This window comes from Lissotriton vulgaris, chromosome 3_2 (assembly GCF_964263255.1).
Source record: "Lissotriton vulgaris chromosome 3_2, aLisVul1.2, whole genome shotgun sequence".
Taxonomy (NCBI): Eukaryota; Metazoa; Chordata; class Amphibia; order Caudata; family Salamandridae; genus Lissotriton; species Lissotriton vulgaris.
Genome location: NC_141690.1, coordinates 286,284,420 through 286,301,033, shown reverse-complemented (window position 1 = coordinate 286,301,033; position 16,614 = coordinate 286,284,420). Strand labels below are relative to the sequence as shown.

Below are 16,614 nucleotides of genomic sequence, written 5' to 3'. Positions count from 1 at the left end.
AAAATTCCCACTGGATCCCTACAGAAGCAGTCTCCATACACTCCAACTGGACCACCTACAGAGGCCGTCTCCTTACACTCCCACAGGATCACCTAGAGAGGCCGTCTCCTTACACTCACTACTGGACCACCTATGTTATGTTATGTTATGTTATTACTTTTTGTACAGCGCACAGCTGCCCCAGCGAAGGGGCGTCCTGGCGCTCTGAGAAGGCAAACGCAACACAACCTCCAATGACAGCAGAGAAACAATCGGGAATTAAACAAACAGGATGGTTTTAATGGCCCGCCTAAACTGAAATAGATCATCTATTGCCCTGATCTCAGCAGGAAGGGAGTTAAACCACTTCGCGGCCAGCACTCGAAAGGAGCGGCCGCCCGTTCTACTCAGTCTGAAGCGTGGCACCACCGTCAAGTTCTGACCCATGGATCTCAAGGATTGCAAAGGGACATAAGGAGTTAAAAGGTTTGCCAGAATTTGTGGAGACGTACCTTTAAGGATTTTAAATGCCAGGCAGAGCACCTTGAATTTAATCCTCTGGCTTACAGGAAGCCAGTGAAGCGAGTGCAGTGTTTTGGAAACCGGGCATAGCCTAGGCAAACCTACTACCACTCTGGCTGCAGCATTTTGCACTCGCTGCAGTCGGGTGAGTTCAGCCTGGTTGATTCCCGCCAAAAGCGAACTGGCCTAATCCAGCCGGGATAACACTGATGCCTGAACCACCAGTTGTCTGTTGGGACCATCAAAAAATGTGAGTATTGGCCTAAGTCCTCTAATTATGCCATAGCAAGAGGCTGCCACCCTCTGAGTGCCGGGTCAAGCCAGACCCCAAGGTTTTTTATCTCCATAACAGGAGAAGGGGTCAGCCCCAGTTCCGAAGGCCACCAGTTGTCATTCCACAACCCCACCTGCTTTCCCACCACCATGACCTCTGTCTTCTTAGTATTCAATTGGAGAAAGTTCAGATTCATGCAATTAGCCACAGCGCGAACACCGTCGCGAAACCTGAGGGCCTCCACATCAGAGTCCCCACTCAGCGTGACCGCTAGCTGCGTATCATCCGCATATGAGACCATAGTCAGGCCCCAGCGCTTGACGACCGTAGCCAGCGGTCTCACGTACAGATTGAATAAAGTGGGACTCAGAGATGACCCCTGTGGGACCCCCAGTGTCAACGGGTATGATTTAGATTTGCTGGGTGGAATTGCAACCTGGAACGATCTATCCGTGAGGAAAGACCGAAACCAGCACAGAGCAGACCCCCTGACTCCCACTTCCTCGAGTCGTTGAAGAAGAATCCTGTGCGAAACCGTGTCGAGCGCGGCACTCAGATCTAATAGCAGGAGTGCCGCAGTCCGACCAGTGTCCAGCACGGAGCGCAGGTGTTCGACCATGGAAAGTAGGGCAGTCTCCGTGCTGTGGCCCGCCCGAAACACATTTTGGGTGGGGTCTAAGATGTTAGCTCTGGCGAGGTGACCTAGAGAAGCCGTCTCCTTACACTCACTACTGGAACACCTACAGAGGCCGTCTCCTTACACTCACTACTGGACCACCTACAGAGGCAGTCTCCTTACACTCACTACTGGACCACCTACAGAGGCCGTCTTGTTACACTCACTACTGGACCACGTACAGAGGCCGTCAACTTAAACTCCCACTGGACCACTCACAGAGGTGATCTCCTGACACTCACTACTGGACCATTTAAAGTGGCCATCTCGATACTTACACTCTCACTGGACCACCCACGGAGGCCATCTCTACACTCCCACAGGACCACTCACAGTGGCAGTCTCCTTACACTCCCACAGGACCACCCACGGAGGCCATCTCCTTATACTCTCACTGCACCACCTACAGAGGCCATCTCCTTACACTCACTACTGGACCACCTATAGTAGCCGTCTCCTTACACTCCCACAGGACCACCTACAGAGGCCGTCTCCTTACACTCCCACAGGACCACCTAGAGAGGCCGTCTCCTTACACTCCCACAGGACCACCTACAGAGGCCGTCTCCTTACACTCCCACAGGACCACCTAGAGAGGCCGTCTCCTTACACTCCCACAGGACCACCTACAGAGGCCGTCTCCTTACACTCCCACAGGACCACCTAGAGAGGCCGTCTCCTTACACTCCCACAGGACCACCTACAGAGGCCATCTCCTTACACTCCCACAGGACCACCTAGAGAGGCCGTCTCCTTACACTCCCACAGGACCACCTACAGAGGCCGTCTCCTTACACTCACTACTGGACCACCTACAGAGGCCATCTCCTTACACTCACTACTGGACCACCTATAGTAGCCGTCTCCTTACACTCCCACAGGACCACCTACAGAGGCCGTCTCCTTACACTCCCACAGGACCACCTAGAGAGGCCGTCTCCTTACACTCCCACAGGACCACCTACAGAGGCCATCTCCTTACACTCCCACAGGACCACCTAGAGAGGCCGTCTCCTTACACTCCCACAGGACCACCTACAGAGGCCGTCTCCTTACACTCCCACTGCACCACCTACAGAGGCAGTCTCCTTACACTCCCACAGGACCACCTAGAGAGGCCGTCTCCTTACACTCACTACTGGACCACCTACAGAGGCCGTCTCCTTACACTCCCACAGGACCACCTAGAGAGGCCGTCTCCTTACACTCACTACTGGACCACCTACAGAGGCCGTCTCCTTACACTCCCACTGCACCACCTACAGAGGCAGTCTCCTTACACTCCCACAGGACCACCTAGAGAGGCCGTCTCCTTACACTCACTACTGGACCACCTACAGAGGCCGTCTCCTTACACTCACTACTGGACCACCTACAGAGGCCGTCTCCTTACACTCACTACTGGACCACCTACAGAGGCCGTCTCCTTACACTCCCACAGGACCACCTAGAGAGGCCGTCTCCTTACACTCACTACTGGACCACCTACAGAGGCCGTCTCCTTACACTCCCACAGGACCACCTAGAGAGGCCGTCTCCTTACACTCACTACTGGACCACCTACAGAGGCCATCTCCTTACACTTACTACTGGACCACCCATGGAGGCAATCTCCTTACACTCCCACAGGACCCCCCATAGAGGCCGTCTCATTACACTCCCACAGGACCACCCACAGAGGCCGTCTCCTTACACTCACTACTGGAACACCTAAAGAGGCCGTCTCCTTACACTCACTACTGGACCACCTAGAGAGGCCGTCTCCTTACACTCCCACAGGACCACCTAGAGAGGCCGTCTCCTTACACTCACTACTGGACCACCTACAGAGGCCGTCTCCTTACACTCCCACAGGACCACCTAGAGAGGCCGTCTCCTTACACTCACTACTGGACCACCTACAGAGGCCGTCTCCTTACACTCCCACTGCACCACCTACAGAGGCAGTCTCCTTACACTCCCACAGGACCACCTACAGAGGCCGTCTCCTTACACTCCCACAGGACCACTCACAGAGGCAGTCTCCTTACACTCCCACTGGACCACCCACGGAGGCCATCTCCTTACACTCCCACAGGACCACCTAGAGAGGCCGTCTCCTTACACTCACTACTGGACCACCTACAGAGGCCGTCTCCTTACACTCCCACAGGACCACCTAGAGAGGCCGTCTCCTTACACTCACTACTGGACCACCTACAGAGGCCATCTCCTTACACTTACTACTGGACCACCCATGGAGGCAATCTCCTTACACTCCCACAGGACCCCCCATAGAGGCCGTCTCATTACACTCCCACAGGACCACCCACAGAGGCCGTCTCCTTACACTCACTACTGGACCACCTAGAGAGGCCGTCTCCTTACACTCACTACTAGACCACCTACAGAGGCCCTCTCCTTACACTCCCACTGGACCATCCACAGAGGCCGTCTCCTTACTCTCACTACTGGACCACCTACAGAGGCCGTCTTCTTACATTCACTACTGGACCACCCACAGAGACCGTCTCCGTACACACCACTGGACCACCTACAGAGGCCGTCAACTTAAACTCCCACTGGACCACTCACAGAGGCGATCTCCTTACACTCCCACAGGACCACCCACAGAGACAGTCTCCTTACACTCCCACTGGAAGACCCAGAGAGGCAGTCTCCTTACAATCCCACTGGACCAGCCACAGAGGCCGTCTCCTTACACTCCCCCTGGACCACCCACAGAGGCCGTCTCCTTACACTCACTACTGGACCACCTACAGAGGCCATCTCCTTACACTTACTACTGGACCACCCATGGAGGCAGTCTCCTTACACTCCCACAGGACCACCCACAGAGGCCATCTCCTTATACTCCTACTGGACCACCTACAGAGGCCGTCTCCTTACACTCCCACTGGACCACCTCATGGAGGCCATCTCCTTACACTCCCCCTGGACCACCTACAGAGGCCGTCTCCTTACACTCCCACAGGACCACCTACAGAGGCCGTCTCCTTACACTCACTACTGGACCACCTACAGAGGCCGTCTCCTTACACTCCCACTGCACAACCTACAGAGGCCGTCTCCTTACACTCCCACTGGACCACCCACGGAGGCCGTCTCCTTACACTCCCACTGGAAGACCCACAGAGGCAGTCTCCTTACACTTTCACTGGACCACCCACAGAGCTCATCGCCTAATACTCCTACTGGACCACCTACAGAGGCTGTCTCCTTACACTCCCACTGCACCACCTACAGAGGCCGTCTCCTTACACTCCCACTGGACCACCCACGGAGGCCGTCTCCTTACACTCCCACTGGACCACCTACAGAGGCAGTCTCCTTACACTCCCACAGGACTACCTACAGAGGCCATCTCCTTACACTCCCACTGGACCACCTACAGAGGCAGTCTCCTTACACGCCAACAGGACTACCTAGAGAGGCCGTCTCCTTACACTCACTACTGGACCACCTAGAGACGCGGTCTCCTTACATTCACTACTGGACCACCTACAGAGTCCTTCTCCTTACATTCACTACTGGACCACCCACAGAGGCCGTCTCCTTACACTCCCACAGGACCACCCACAGAGGAAATCTCCTTATACTCCCACAGGACGACACACAGAGGCCATCTCCTTACACTCCCACTGGACTACCCACAGAGGCCGTCTCCTTACACTCCCACTGGACCACCTACAGAGGCCGTCTCCTTACACTCCCACAGGACCACCTAGAGAGGCTGTCTCCTTATACTCACTACTGGACCACCTATAGTAGCCGTCTCCTTACACTCACTACTGGACCATCTAGAGAGGCTGTCTCCTAACACTCCCACAGGACCACCTAGAGAGGCCGTCTCCTTACATTCACTACTGGACCACCTAGAGAGGCCGTCTCCTTACACTCACTACTAGACCACCTACATAGGCCCTTTCCTTACACTCCCACTGGACCACCCACAGAGGTAATCTCCTTACACTCCCATTGGACCACCCACAGAGGCCATCACCTTACACCCCCATTGGACCACCTACAGAGGCAGTCTCCTTACACTCCCACAGGACCACCGAAAGGCCGTCTCCTTACACTGCCACAGGACCACCTACAGAGGCCGTCTCCTTACACTCCCACTGGACCACCCATGGAGGCCATCTCCTTACACTCCCACAGTACCACCCACAGAGGCTGTCTCCTTACACTCCCACTGGACCACCCACGGAGGCAGTCTCCTTACACTCCCACTAGACCACCCACAGAGGCCGTCTCCTTACACTCCTACTGGACCACCCACGGAGGCAGTCTCCTTACACTCCCACTGGAAGACCAACAGAGGCAGTCTCCTTACACTCCCACTGGACCACCCACAGAGGCCGTCTCCTTACACTCCTACTGGACCACCTACAGAGGATGTCTCCTTGCACTCCCACTGGAAGACCAACAGAGGCAGTCTCCTTACACTCCCACTGGACCACCCACAGAGGCCATCTCCTTATACTCCTACTGGACCACCTACAGAGGATGTCTCCTAACACTCCCACAGGACCACCTAGAGAGGCCGTCTCCTTACACTCACTACTGGACCACCTAGAGAGGCCGTCTCCTTACACTCACTACTAGACCACCTACAGAGGCCCTTTCCTTACACTCCCAGTGGACCACCCACAGAGGTAATCTCCTTACACTCCCACTGGACCACCCACAGAGGCCATCACCTTACACTCCCATTGGACCACCTAAAGAGGCAGTCTCCATACACTCCCACAGGACCACCGACAGAGGCCGTCTCCTTACACTGCCACAGGACCACCTACAGAGGCCGTCTCCTTACACTCCCACAGGACCACCCATGGAGGCCATCTCCTTACACTCCCACAGTACCACCCACAGAGGCTGTCTCCTTACACTCCCACTGGACCACCCACGGAGGCAGTCTCCTTACACTCCCACAGGACCACCCACAGAGGCAGTCTCCTTACACTCCCACTGGACCACCCACAGAGGCCGTCTCCTTACACTCCTACTGGACCACCCACAGAGGCCATCTCCTTACACTCCCACTGGACCACCCACGGAGGCTGTCTCCCTACACTCCCACTGGAAGACCAACAGAGGCAGTCTCCTTACACTCCCACTGGACCACCCACAGAGGCCATCTCCTTATACTCCTTGTTGGACCTGGCCCTCTTGGCAGGGTCATCCCTAAACTTTTTGCCTTCCTCCAATACTCTCTCTCTGACCTATTTTGTTTGGTTTAATGACTCTGGGCACTTTACCACTGCTGACCAGTGCTAAAGTGCATATGCTCTCCCTGTACAAAGTGTACCTGTGATTGGTATACCTGATTGGTTCATTGGATTTACTGTCAGTCCCCAGTAAAGTGCACCAGGAGTGCCAGGGCTTGTGAATGCCAATACTGCTAGTGGGCCTGCAGCGCTGGTTGCGCCACCCACAGAAGCAGCCTTTTAAAATGTGTCTAGGGTCTGCCATTGCAGAACCCGCGTGCAGTCTGGTACTGTCATGCTGGCTGGGCAAGTGCACACACTTGCCAGCCCCTCAACCTTCCCTTAACTTCATATTAGTCACCCCTATGGTAGGCCCTAGGGCAGGGTGCATTGTAAGTGTAAGGTAGGACATGCTCTGATGTGTGTGGCATGTCCTAATAGTGAATTACTGCCAAATTCGTTTTTAGGTCTCGCCCTGGAATTCGCATCCGAAGGATGCGTCCAGGGTCGGAGACTTATAGCTGCCTGACACCGGGGAATGAGGGACACAAAACTGTGACGAGCGTGGATTGAGCTGCGTGCACGCGCGTCAACATTCACGCATGCGCACATCACAGCCGCGCACATCACAGTCACAGCCACACCTCCTCCCTCCCCCCCCCTTCGCCGCCGCCGCCGCACCTACACACACACACACAGAGCAGGCTGTTCACAACACATGCACACGCAGGCAGACACTAGCGCACACATACAGACACACACTACACCTCCCCAGGCGGCCCCCCCCCCGCCCGCCGCCGCCCCCCAGCCGCCGCCGCCCCCGCCCCCCCAGCCGCCGCCGCCCACACACGAGAGTACACGCACAGACAATCCCCCCGCCCCGCCCCGCCTGCAAGCTCTCACTTACCGGCTCGGTGTGCAGGTTCCTGGGCCGTCTTTTGGCACGCCGCAGGGGTCTCCTCACCACTCGGGAGCCCCGTGTTGCCTCTGTTACCATGCAGTCTGCCCTCGCTCTTTCGCCCGGTCTCTCTGAAGCGCCCCGGGACTTCAGCGTGAAGCCTGCATGTTTCGGACGTCCTCCTCGGCAGTTACTTCCTGTTTCTTTGACGAGCCCCGCCCACGTCCAAACAAAGGCTGCCTGACTTCCAGAGTGCGCCCGCGATGAAGAGACGGCCATTTTGTCAGCACACAAGCACCTAGCACTGTGTTTATTTGCATACTGGACTGTCACTGTGCTTTCGGTAACGACGTACAGCTTCGGAGACTGCACACGTTGTAAGCATATTGTGGTGCACGTACAACAGACAGCTGAGTGCATAATCAATCTATGTGAGCAAAGAACATGTTTTCATAACCCTTGCTATCCTTTCCATTTAATTGTTTTGTTCCATTATTTGATTACATTTCCTGATATTTGACAAATGATTTCCGTGTACATGCAGAGGATTAAGCAATTGCAGTGAAAGGACACGCTTATGATGCTATCGCTAATTCTGTGGTTTTATGTATGTCCTGGTGAAATTTCTGTTACACAGTGTAATCTCAGTTAATTTCTGGCATTTGCTTTACATTTGTGATGAAATCATGGCAATTACGTGATTACACCGTGACCAGATCAAGTAAAGAAGCTTCTGTTCGGGTCAATATCCCATGGCATAAACACAGGAAACAAGGTTTGCAAAGAGAACGTGTGCAGATGCTGTTCGTGCACGCGTGATTTTGCGACTTTTTCTTAGTGCAAAATATGTCCTTGTATCCAAGAATGAATGCGAGGATGTACATGGCAAAACAGCTGCCAAATGCTGGACCGATGTTTTTTTGTTATTTCGTGTACTTATTGAAGAATTCCATGTATTTTTTGCAAAAGAATTTACGCAAATATCGCACACTCCTAATATTATATTACATTTCCTATTAATTATCACACACCATTTGCACACAATTGCTAAGGTTATTCTTTCTGAAGGATTTATCTTCATGTTGGGTTTTTTGTTTTCATTATGACGGAAATGAACCTCAACTACGCAGCTAGGGCATGTTTAAAAAAAAATTATTTCTGAATGCAGTGCACATTTTGTGCCTTGCTTCTCTTGGAGCGTGGGGACGCAGAGCCTACATGGAGTGGCTGTATAAAGGACATAGCACCACTTTTTATTGAATAGAAGGTCAATATTTTATTAAGCGTAACATGAGCATACGTGCATAGAGGATGGGCTGGTGGAAGGCTGGGAGAGAATTACAGGCAGTGATGCGGAGAATTTCCCCGTGTTCGTTGATTACAGTTTCCAAGCAGCTGTGAGCACCAAGAGATTACGGTGCGTCCGCTCTTGTTCCTTGAAGACTCTTACTCTAGCGCTCTCTAGTTTGCTGTCTTGCCTGTGGGCATTTGTCCCCAGCCAGATTGCATCTTTAATCTGTGTGGTTTCTGCATGTCGTAAACTCTATCCCAATATTAATAGCTTTTTCGTTTTTTTTTCCTTTCTAATTTACATGCGCTTAATTTATTTCATGCCAGCCTTTTAAATCAGAAACGCGCTCCGATTAAGGTCCATTGAGAGCTTTACATTACTGTTGCATGTGTGAGTGCAGAGTGCGTGCAGAGTGACAGTGAGTGCAGAGTGACAGTGAGTGCAGAGTGCGTGCAGAGTAACAGTGAGTGCAGAGTGAGTGCAGAGTGAGTGCAGAGTGACAGTGAGTGCGGAGTGACAGTGAGTGCGGAGTGACAGTGAGTGCGGAGTGACAGTGAGTGCAGAGTGACAGTGAGTGCAGAGTGACAGTGAGTGCAGAGTGACAGTGAGTGCAGAGTGCGTGCAGAAACAGAGAGTGCAGAGTGCGTGCAGAGTGACAGTGAGTGCAGAGTGACAGTGAGTGCAGAGTGACAGTGAGTGCAGAGTGACAGTGAGTGCAGAGTGCGTTCAGAAACAGTGAGTGCAGAGTGCGTGCAGAGTGACAGTGAGTGCAGAGTGCGTGCAGAGTGACAGTGAGTGCAGGGTGAGTGCAGAGTGCAGAGTGAGTGCAGAGTGACAGTGAATGCAGAGTGAGTGCAGAGTGACAGTGAGTGCAGAGTGAGTGCAGTGACAGTGAGTGCAGAGTGACAGTGAGTGCAGAGTGACAGTGAGTGCAGAGTGACAGTGAGTGCAGAGTGCGTGCAGAAACAGTGAGTGCAGAGTGCGTGCAGAGTGACAGTGAGTGCAGGGTGCGTGCAGAGTGACAGTGAGTGCAGGGTGAGTGCAGAGTGACAGTGAGTGCAGAGTGACAGTGAGTGCAGAGTGACAGTGAGTGCAGAGTGACAGTGAGTGCAGAGTGCGTGCAGAGTGACAGTGAGTGCAGAGTGCGTGCAGAGTGACAGTGAGTGCAGAGTGCGTGCAGAGTGACAGTGAGTGCAGGGTGAGTGCGGAGTGACAGTGTGTGCAGAGTGACAGTGAGTGCAGAGTGCGTGCAGAGTGACAGTGAGTGCAGAGTGCGTGCAGAGTGACAGTGAGTGCAGAGTGCGTGCAGAGTGACAGTGAGTGCAGAGTGACAGTGAGTGCAGAGTGACAGTGCGTGCAGAGTGACAGTGAGTGCAGAGTGACAGTGAGTGCAGAGTGACAGTGAGTGCAGAGTGACAGTGAGTGCAGAGTGCGTGCAGAGTGACAGTGAGTGCAGAGTGCGTGCAGAGTGACAGTGAGTGCGGAGTGACAGTGCGTGCAGAGTGACAGTGAGTGCAGAGTGCGTGCAGAGTGACAGTGAGTGCGGAGTGACAGTGCGTGCAGAGTGACAGTGCGTGCAGAGTGACAGTGAGTGCAGAGTGACAGTGAGTGCAGAGTGCGTGCAGAGTGACAGTGAGTGCAGAGTGTGTGCAGAGTGACAGTGAGTGCAGAGTGCGTGCAGAGTGACAGTGAGTGCAGAGTGCGTGCAGAGTGACAGTGAGTGCAGAGTGAGTGCAGAGTGACAGTGAGTGCGGAGTGACAGTGAGTGCGGAGTGACAGTGAGTGCAGAGTGACAGTGAGTGCAGAGTGACAGTGAGTGCAGAGTGAGTGCAGAGTGAGTGCAGAGTGACAGTGAGTGCGGAGTGACAGTGAGTGCGGAGTGACAGTGAGTGCAGAGTGACAGTGAGTGCAGAGTGACAGTGAGTGCAGAGTGACAGTGAGTGCAGAGTGACAGTGAGTGCAGAGTGACAGTGAGTGCAGAGTGCGTGCAGAAACAGTGAGTGCAGAGTGCGTGCAGAGTGCAGAGTGCGTGCAGAGTGACAGTGAGTGCAGAGTGACAGTGAGTGCAGAGTGCGTGCAGTGACAGTGAGTGCAGAGTGCGTGCAGAGTGACAGTGAGTGCAGAGTGCGTGCAGAGTGACAGTGAGTGCAGAGTGACAGTGAGTGCAGAGTGACCGTGAGTGCAGAGTGACAGTGAGTACAGTCACTCAGCACCACCACATTATCACTCAGAACCACCACAGCACCACTCAGAACCACCACAGCACCACTCAGCACCACCACAGCATCACTCAGCACCACCACAGCACCACCACAGCACCACCATAGCACCACTCAGCACCACCACAGCATCACTCAGCATCACCACAGCCCCATTCAGCACCACCACAGCCCCATTCAGCAGCACCACAGCATCACTCAGCACCACCACAGCACAAATATGTTCTCTCAATGTTTCAAGCTTTATTACAAATGTCACAAAAAGATGTTAATATTTCACTTCTGTTCTTGGATTTCGTTACAATAAAATACACTGAACATAATCTTCACAAAAGTTATTTACAAAAGTTTAAGCTATTGCCATTATAAATTACAATCACTTTTATTAAGTATTAAAAAAAATTAAAAGCCATTGTTATTTGTAATATCAATACATCTAAGTCACGTAAATACAAATGTTGCATTACAAATGCTATAGGTGTCACATTTGCGAAAGTTATAACTATTGGCATTGTAAATGACAAAGCTATTAATTTAGCTATTTTCAAAACCAACACATAAATGAACATTTGGTGAATTACCATTAAAATATTTGACTTTTTTACTAAGATATTATTGTACTCTTTTATGCAAACAAAATTTAGATACTGCATAAATAACTTTAATAAAACATATTTTATATATAGCTTTTTATGTAAAAAAATAACTATAGCACAAAGCAAAAAACAATTGCCATTTACAATGCTAATAGCTCAAACTTAAATAATGCGAGACCTATTGCATTGCAAATGCTTGTTCACTATTGTAAGGCTACCTGCTCCCTTTAGGCCAGAATGAGCTGCTGGAATTATTACCCTCTATAATCCCAGCAGGCTCAGGGAACATGGTAGAGAGTCATGTTTAGTATGCCTGAACTCAGAATAATAAAATACATCTTTTAGTAAAGGTTATTTTAATATCCTGTGTTTGCAAATGCTACTTTTAGAAAGTTAGCATTTGCTTGCCTAACCATTTCAGCCCGCCTCTGCTAGTATGTGTATTTGACTGTCTGGGATGTGTGAGTGACAGGGATGGGGGACGACAGGTGGTGAATGCAAGGATTACACCTTAGTGGGAGGTAGGAGTGGCCCTGGACTTCTAATCAGGCTGTGCTCTGCCACCACAATGCTGGCTCCGCCCCCCTGGGGAGCGACTGATGACTCAGCCTGCACCTGGCCCAGGAAGGGCGAAGCACCATCATCAAGGTACTCCTGGCCGCCCCTGGCCACACAATGCTGGCTCCACCTCCTGTGGAGCGTCTGATGTGCCTGCCCTCACACTGAAAGCAACAGCCAGAGTACACCCATCAAGTGCTCAGAGACTGAAAGGAATTATGCAGAGGCCCCCCTGGCCTGAGAAGAAAAAGGAAATGGGGTATAAAAGTAGGAGCCCTGCTCCTTGTAAATCAGATCCTGTTTGTGCTACAGAAGAAACTCTGCCCGAAGAGAAGGACCTGGAAGAAGACTACAAGGAGGAGTGCTGTCTCTGGCCTGTGTCTGGTGCCTTGCTGCAGAAGGAGAGGAAAGAAAAGACTACAAGAGACTTTTGCTTTAATTGAACTCTGTGCCAAACTTCTACTAAAAGATCTCCAAGGGCTTGCTGTGGAACTTGCCCCCTGACCAGCGCCCCAGGAACAGTGGGCGCTACCCCCCCCACCCCCTGAAGGAAGCTGCTGCTGGCGTGGGCTGTCTGTCCCTGCAGCGCCGAGTGAAGGGGAGCTGAGAGCGTCGTGCTTCTATCTGCGCCCTCTACCAATTTGAGCATCTGTGTCCCCTGAGCACCGTGACTGTGGCCTGACCGTGTGCCAGCTACAAAGTGAAGACCATCCTCTCGCTGAGCGGAGAGGATCGCGAATTTACATTTGCAGTGTCCATACATTAACTGTTGACTCTGGCACATTGATTACCGTCCAGTAATTAAGCCACAGATTTTTTGGGGATTTATGATTTGCTAGAAGAGATCTCCATGTGTTTTTGAAGTCATGCCTGTCTCAGTGAAAATGGAAAAGGCACCATCCATTTCTTCTATTGACTGTGATTGGGAGAAACTAGAAAACTATACCGGGAAACAGCTCAAGAGCTTCTGCAAAAATTTGAACATTTCCATGACCGGACTCTCCAGAAGGGAGCAGTTCCAAAAGGCGCTGAGGGCCTGGGTCAAGGCAAGGAATGCCCCTGGAAAAGATATTGAATTTGAGTATGCAGAACAGCAGCTGGAGGGACCCCTGACTCCAGAGTGGAGGGGTGCAACCTCCCCATTGGGTAGCAGTGTTTCTGGCTGAGGTCTGTCGCCAGAGGAGCTGGCGGACAGACAGGCAACTCGAGATCATGAATTGAGGTTGGCAGAGCTGGAAATAAATGGGCAACTGGAGCTAGAAACCAAGAAGTTGGCCCTGGAAGAAATGAAAATGCAGCTTGCCCGTGACTTAAGAATGAGGAAACTTGACATGGAGCTCGAGGGGCTTGAGGCCAGGAGGGCTTCAGCCCAGCAACAAGAAATATGTGTAGCTCAGAGATTGAGCTTTGCTGAGTTGGAGGTGGAGTCCAGCTCAGCTGGTGGCAGCAACATTCAGGTATCTAGTGCTGACAGCATAGTGCGCGCACCTAGAGATATGGCACCTGACTTGGAGGTGGTTAACACACACCAGGGGGTTCAAGGGCATGAGGTAGCTCCAGTAGTGCGCAGCGTCCCTGAAGGGAATAGGGCAGCTGGCGTAGGAGTTCATGGTCCTAGTGGTGGGAGGGATTCCCCCATGGTTGAGGTCCTGGTGGGTGAGTGTAAAGACCGCCCAGAAGAGTGTGGGTTGTGTGACAGAGACAGTCCGCTACTGTCTGGCCAGTCTCAGAAGGATGGTGTGGAGTATGTGTGTGAGGCGCTGGATGGAGAGGTGGAGGATAGTTTGGTTAACCCTGCTAGGGGGCTGTGTAATCCAATTGTGGGAGAGCATACTTTAAGTCCCAGTTTTCCAGAGCTATGCCAACACCTGTTTGAGAGTGAGTTCTCTGACCCCAGGGAGCTCACATTGGAGGCAGACCCTGTGGTGGATTCCAAAGGGTCTGGAGAGGCATTGGGGTGTGATCCTGTGGGGAGTGGCTCAGGTATCTTCCAGCCCAGAGTGGTGGAAGTGGCGCAGAGTAGCCCAGCTAGGTCCTGTAGTAGTGAGAGGGGTGTAGGGCCTCACGTCCTGTCCTTGAGGGGAAGGAGTGAGAATGGGTTTTGTCCCGGTAGTGCCCAACCTCAGTCTCCGAGCCTGGATGGTTCTTTAAGGGAACACCAGGTGGGGAGCATAGGCTGTCCGGATGAGTCACCCGCTGAGGGGGATCCCCCAGTGACTAGAGAACGTGGAGGCTCTGTAAACAGAGCTCCAGTAGTTCTGGTGTCTGGCAGTACCGCTCCAGTTGGGAGGGTGCAGAAGTCCAGAAGGAGGGGCGAGAGGGGGAAAGAGTCCCCAGTGGACGAACCAGTGGGTCAGGGGCCAGCCAGCAGGGCTGCGTCCCCAGTGAATGACCATGGGGACACCACTTCTGTCCTGGGGGATCTTCCCGCGCTGTCAGGTGGACAGGGGTTGGGAGATCTGCGCCAGGCAGACTGTTGCACGGCATATGAGCTATGTGCCACCCTCAGGGGGGGCATGCGTGCTCCCCGGGAAGTCCTGGTGCGCCAGGCAAGTGTTCAACTGCAGGGTTGGGTCCCTGAGTTGGAGAGCCAGGTTCAGGTGTTGTCTGACCTGGAGGGCAGGACCACTGTAATCGGTGTCCTGGCCCATGTCGCTACTAGGGGTACCACTCCAGTTGGGAGTGGGCAGTACTCTGGAAGGGTGTGTAGAGGGAGGAAGTCCTCGCCTCTGACCTCGGTTCAACTAGAGGGTCTAGACCCTAGGTTTAAGGGCCAGGTGCAGGGTGTCCCCCCTGACCTGGTGCCCCAGTTGCAGGATAGCACCCATGAACTGGTGGGTGAATTGTGCAGGTCACCTGCCACAGGTGCCCTGATAATTCTGGAAGGGGGTACCACTCCAGGTAGGAGGGTACAGAGCCCCAAGGAGGAGGACCGGGTGTGGGAGAGCCCACCCCAGTTTTTGGAACAGCTGCCAGGTACAGGCCTGGAGCTGGTGGGTCAGTGCCAGGATGACATACCTGACCTGACAGGAGGGAGAGTGGACAAAGGGTGCCAAGCACCTGGGGCTACTGCCCCTCACTCTCTGAGGCCACAGAGGTTTGGGAGCCCTGAGAGGCATGAGGCCTGGGTCTCAGCCCTGACTACCGTCAGTGGCCACTGTGATTTGATGACTGTCTGTTGGGACACACCTGTGAGCAAGTTAAGGTTAGAGGCTGCACAGGTGGTGTCCACAGAGGAAGACAAGCGTGCCCCGTGGAGTAGCTGGGTGGACCCTGAGAGTATGTACAGAGGATTTAAAATAGGTTCTGATTGGCGTAGAACTGGAATGTGCCCCTGCTGTTGCGGGCCAGGTCCATGTTCTATCGCCCTAAGCAGGGAAGCCCATTACAGTGGTGATTGGTCTACCCTGCGTTTTGGCTGGAAGGGGGTTGTGTTGGACCTGGCCCTCTTGGCAGGGTCATCCCTAAACTTTTTGCCTTCCTCCAATACTCTCTCTGACCTATTTTGTTTGGTTTAATGACTCTGGGCACTTTACCACTGCTGACCAGTGCTAAAGTGCATATGATCTCCCTGTACAAAGTGTATCTGTGATTGGTATACCTGATTGGTTCATTGGATTTACTGTCAGTCCCCAGTAAAGTGCACCAGGAGTGCCAGGGCTTGTGAATGCCAATACTGCTAGTGGGCCTGCAGCGCTGGTTGCGCCACCCACAGAAGCAGCCTTTTAAAATGTGTCTAGGGTCTGCCATTGCAGAACCCGCGTGCAGTCTAGTACTGTCATGCTGGCTGGGCAAGTGCACACACTTGCCAGCCCCTCAACCTTCCCTTAACTTCATATTAGTCACCCCTATGGTAGGCCCTAGGGCAGGGTGCATTGTAAGTGTAAGGTAGGACATGCTCTGATGTGTGTGGCATGTCCTAATAGTGAATTACTGCCAAATTCGTTTTTCACTATTGTAAGGCTACCTGCTCCCTTTAGGCCAGAATGGGCTGCTGGAATTATTACCCTCTATAATCCCAGCAGGCTCAGGGAACATGGTAGAGAGTCATGTTTAGTATGCCTGAACTCAGAATAATAAAATACATCTTTTAGTAAAGGTTATTTTAATATCCTGTGTTTGCAAATGCTACTTTTAGAAAGTTAGCATTTGCTTGCCTAACCATTTCAGCCCGCCTCTGACTGTCTGGGATGTGTGAGTGACAGGGCTGGGGGATGACAGGAGGTGAATGCAAGGATTACACCTTAGTGGGAGGTAGGAGTGGCCCTGGACTTCTAATCAGGCTGTGCTATGCCACCACAATGCTGGCTCCGCCCCCCTGGGGAGCGACTGATGACTCAGCCTGCACCTGGCCCAGGAAAGGCGAAGCACCATCATCAAGGTAC

General features: G+C 52.8%; 1 protein-coding gene across 2 annotated transcripts in view; it reads right to left on the bottom strand.

Moving 5' to 3' along the window:
• LOC147725702 (rho-related BTB domain-containing protein 2-like) overlaps window positions 1–16,614 on the bottom strand; it is a 595,476-nt gene that overhangs the window by 367,407 nt on the left and 211,455 nt on the right. The window lies entirely within an intron of this gene.